Source organism: Arachis duranensis, chromosome 3, assembly GCF_000817695.3.
Source record: "Arachis duranensis cultivar V14167 chromosome 3, aradu.V14167.gnm2.J7QH, whole genome shotgun sequence".
NCBI lineage: Eukaryota > Viridiplantae > Streptophyta > Magnoliopsida > Fabales > Fabaceae > Arachis > Arachis duranensis.
Window position 1 is genome coordinate 35,328,165 of NC_029774.3, and position 5,278 is coordinate 35,333,442.

At 38.8% G+C, this 5,278-nt stretch overlaps 1 non-coding gene across 1 annotated transcript; it reads right to left on the bottom strand.

Annotated features, from left to right (window-relative positions):
• Positions 1-1,213: 1,213 nt before the first annotated feature.
• LOC127746447 (small nucleolar RNA R71) lies at positions 1,214-1,321 on the bottom strand. Its single transcript, XR_008008066.1, has one exon. It is a non-coding gene; the product is annotated as a small nucleolar RNA R71 (small nucleolar RNA).
• Positions 1,322-5,278: the final 3,957 nt, after the last annotated feature.

Below are 5,278 nucleotides of genomic sequence, written 5' to 3' on the forward strand. Positions count from 1 at the left end.
AAAGTTTGTTACTTTCTTGTTAAGAAATGTTCAATCTTTAAATTCTAGAATCATATCTTTTAGTTTCTTGTTAGTCAAGTAATCAATTTTAATTTCAAAAAATCAAATCTTTTTAAATTTCTTTTTCAAATCCTTTTCAAAATAAATTTCAAATCATATTTTTTCAATCATATCTTTTTCAAATCATATCTTTTTCAAAATTTGATTTCAAAATCTTTTCTAACTTCCTATCTTTTCAAAATTGATTTTCAAATCTTTTTCAACTAACTAATTGACTTTTTGTTTGTTTTACTATTTCTTATCTTTTTCAAAACTACCTAACTACTTTCCTCTCTTTAATTTTTGAAAATCACCTCCCTCTTTTCCAAAAATCTTTTTATTTAACTAATTGTTTTAAATTTTAATTTTATTCCTTTTTATAAATTCGAATTTTAACTTTAATTTAAAATAAAAACAAAAATATTTTTCTTTTATTTTAGTTAATTTTCAAAAACACATCTCTCTCATCTTTTTCTATTTATTTATTTATCTACTAACACTTCTCTGCTACTCAAAATTCGAACCCTCTTCTCCCCTCTACCTGTGTTCAGATTTTCTTCTACTCACATAAAAGAATCTCTCTACTGTGGTAAAAAAGATCCCTATTATTATTTTCTCTTCCATTCTTTTTCATGTGAGCAGGAGCAAGGACAAGAACATTCTTGTTGAAGCAGATCCTGAACCTAAAAGGACTCTGAAGAAGAAACTAAGAGAAGCTAAAATACAATAATCCAGAGAAAGCCTTACAGAAATTTCAAAAAAGAAGAGGAGATGGCAGTCAAAAATAATGACAACAACAATAATCCAAAGAGGATGCTTGGTGATTATACTACACCTACTTCCAATTTTTATGGAAGAAGCATCTCAATCCCTACCATTGGAGCAAACAATTTTGAGCTGAAGCCTCAACTAGTTGCTCTAATGCAACAGAACTGCAAATTTCATGGACTTCCATCAGAAGATCTCTATTAGTTTTTAACTGAGTTCTTGCAGATCTGTGATACTGTTAAGACTAATGGAGTATATCCTGAAGTCTACAGGCTCATGCTTTTCCCTTTTGCTGTAAGAGACAGAGCTAGAACATGGTTGGACTCAACCTAAAGATAGCCTGGACTCTTGGGACAAGCTGGTTACGGCCTTCTTGGCCAAGTTCTTTCCTCCTCAAAAACTGAGCAAGCTTAGAGTGGATGTTCAAACCTTTAGGCAAAAAGATGGTGAATCCCTCTATGAAGCTTGGGAAAGATACAAGCAGTTGACCAAAAAGTGTCTTTCTGACATGCTTTCAGAGTGGACCATTTTGGATATATTCTATGATAGTCTATTTGAGTTCTCTAAGATGTCACTGGACCATTCTGTAGGTGGATCCATTCACCTAAAGAAAATGCCTGTAGAAGCTCAAGAACTCATTGACATGGTTGTAAATAACCAATTCATGTACACCTCTGAGAGGAATCCTGTGAGTAATGGGATGCCTCAGAAGAAGGGAGTTCTTGAAATTGATGCTCTGAATGCCATACTGGCCCAGAACAAAATATTGACCCAACAAGTCAATATGATATCTCAGAGTCTGAATGGATGACAAAATGCATCCAACAGTACTAAAGAAGAATCTTCTGAAGAAGAAGCTTATGATCCTGAGAACCCTGCAATGGCAGAGGTGAATTACATGGGTGAAGCCTATGGAAACACCTATAATCTCCCATGGAGAAATCATCCAAATTTCTCATGGAAGGATCAACAAAAGCCTCAACAAGGCTTTAATAATGGTGGAAGAAACAGGTTTAGCGATAGCAAGCCTTTTCCATCATCTTCTCAGCAACAAATAGAAAATTCTGAGCAGAGCCCCTCTAACTTAGCAAACATAGTCTCTGATCAATCTAAGGCCACTTTAAGTTTCATGAATGAAACAAGGTCCTCCATTAGAAACTTGGAGGCACAAGTGGGTCAGCTGAGTAAGAAAATCACTGAAACTCCTCCTAGTACTCTCCCAAGCAATACATTAGAGAATCCAAAAAGAGAGTGCAAGGCCATTGATATAATCAAAATGGCCGAATCCAAAGAGGAAGGGGAGGACGTGAATCCCAATGAGGAAGACCTCATGGGACGTCCTCCAGACAGAAAGGAGTTCCCTATTGAGGACCTAAAGGAATCTGAGGCTCGTATAGAGACTATAGAGATTCTATTAAACTTCCTTCTACCATTCATGAGCTCTGAGAACTATTCTTCCTTTGAAGAGGATGAAGATGTAACTGAAGAGTAAGTTGCTCAATATCTAGGAGCCATCATGAAGCTGAATGCCAAGTTGTTTGGTAATCAGACTTGGGAAGATGAACCTCCCTTGCACATTAGTGAAACTAAATACATGGGTTCAGCAAACTTTACCTCAAAAGAAACAATATCCTGGTAAATTCTTAATACCTTGTACCATAGGCACCATGACCGTTGAGAAGGCTCTATGTAACCTGGGGTCAGGTATAAATCTTATGCCACTCTCTGTAATGGAGAAATTGGGGATCTTTGAGGTACAAGCTGCAAGAATCTCATTAGAGATGGCAGACAAGTCAATAAAACAAGCTTATGGATTGGTAGAGGACATGTTAGTGAAGGTTAAAGGCCTTTACATCCCTGTTGATTTCATAATCCTAGACACTAGGAAGGATGAGGATGAATGCATCATCCTTGGAAGACCCTTCCTAGCCACAGCAGGAGCTGTGATTGATGTTGACAGAGGAGAGCTAGTCCTTCAATTGAATAGAAACTACCTTATGTTTAAAGCTCAAGGATCTTCCTCTGCAACCATGGAGAGGAAGCATGAAAAGCTTCTCTCAATATAGAGTCAAACAAAGCCCCCACAATCAAACTCAAAGTTTGGTGTTGGGAGGCCACAACCAAACTCTAAGTTTGGTGTTGAACCCCCATACTCAAACTCTAAGTTTGGTGTTAGGAGGTCCCAATAATGCTCTGAACATCTGTGAAGCTCCATGAGAGCTCACTGTCAAGCTATTGACATTAAAGAAGCGCTTATTGGGAGGCAACCCAATTTTTATTTATCTATATTTCTATTGTTCTTTTATGTTTTATTAAGTTTATGATCATGTGGAGTCACAAAACAATTGCAAAAATTAAAAACAGAATCAAAAACAGTAGAAGAAAAAGCACACCCTGGAAGAAGAGCTGTCTGGCATTTAAACGCCAGAAACAAGCATCTGTCTGGAATTTAACACCAGAAACAAGCACCAAGCTGGTGTTTAACACCAGAAACAAGCATCAGACTGGCGTTAAATGCCAGAAACAGGCTACATTTGGGCGTTTAATGCCAGAAACAAGCTGCAGTCTGGCGTTAAACGCCAGGATTGCATACAGAGGACGTTTTACATGCCTAAAAGATGGAGGGATGAGAAATTATTGACACGTCAAGATCCGTGGACCCCACAGGATCACCTCAGGATCTGTGGACCCCACAGGATTCCACTCAAACCCACCCTAAATGACCGAACCCAAACCCCTCTCCCTCCACTATATAAACCCCTCTATCCTTCTTCATTTTCACACAACACTACCCTCTCTTCTCCCCCTTGGCCGAAACCCACACCTCTCTCCCCCTCCTTCAGATCTTCTTCTTCTTCTTCTATTCTTTCTTCTTTTGCCCGAGGGCGAGCAACATTCTAAGTTTGGTGTGGTAAAAGCATATCTTTTTTGTTTTTCCATAACCATTGATGGCACCTAAGGCCAGAGAAACCTCAAGAAAGAGGAAAGGGAAGGCAATTGCTTCCACCTCTGAGTCATAGGAGATGGAGAGATTCATCTCAAAAGCCCATCAAAACCACTTCTAGGAAGTTGTGGCCAAGAAAAAGGTGATCCCTGAGGTCCCTTTTAAGCTCAAAAAGGGCGAATATCCGGAGATCCGACAAGAGATTAGAAGAAGAGGATGGGAAGTTCTCTCCAATCCCATTCAACAAGTCAGAATCTTAACGGTTCAAGAGTTCTATGTAAACGCATGGATTACTAGGAACCATGATCAAAGCATGAACCCAAACCCAAAGAATTGGCTTACAATGGTTCGGGGGAAATGCTTAGATTTCAATCCAGAGAACGTAAGGTTGGCGTTCAATGATGAGCGGATAATTTATACGCTTTTTGGCATTGTTTTTAGTATGTTTTTAGTATGTTTTAGTTAGTTTTTATTATATTTTTATTAGTTTTCATTTAAAATTCACTTTTCTGGACTTTACTATGAGTTTGTGTATTTTTCTGTGATTTTAGGTATTTTCTGGCTGAAATTGAGGGACCTGAGCAAAAATCTGATTCAGAGGCTGAAAAAGGACTGCAGATGCTGTTGGATTCTGACCACCCTGCACTCGAAGTGGATTTTCTGGAGCTACAGAAGCTCAATTGGCGCGCTCTCAATTGCTTTGGAAAGTAGACATTCTGGGCTTTCCAGAAATATATAATAGTCCATACTTTGCCCGAGATTTGATGGCCCAAACAGGCGTTCAAAATCAGCTCAAGACTGCCCGGCGTTTAACGCCGGAACTGGCACAGAAGTGGGAGTTAAACGCCCAAACTGGCACAAAATCTGGCGTTTAACTCCAAGAAAAGTCTCTACACATAGAAGCTTTAATGCTCAGCCCAAGCACACACCAAGTGGGCCTGGAAGTGGATTTTTATGTCATTTACTCATTTCTGTAAATCCTAAGCTACTAGTTCTCTATAAATAAGACCTTTTGCTATTGTATTTTCATCATGGTAGCTATCTTCGAGTAGTCTTATGCTATCTTAGATCATGGGGCTGGCCTCACGGCCATGCCTAGACCTTGTTCTTATGTATTTTCAACGGTGGAGTTTCTACACACCATAGATTAAGGTGTGGAGCTCTGCTGTACCTCGAGTATTAATGCAATTACTATTATTCTTCTATTCAATTCAGCTTATTCTTGTTCTAAGATATCACTTGTTCCTCAACTTGATGAATGCGATGATCCGTGACACTCATCATCATTCTCACCTATGAACGTGTGCCTGACAACCACCTCCGTTCTACCTTAGATTGAGTAGATATCTCTTGGTTTCCTTAATCAGAATCTTCGTGGTATAAGCTAGAATTGATGGCGGCATTCTTGAGAATCTAGAAGGTCTAAACCTTGTCTGTGGTATTCTGAGTAGGATTCAAGGATTGAATGACTGTGACGAGCTTCAAACTCACGAAGGCTGGGCATTAGTGACAGACGCAAAAGAATCA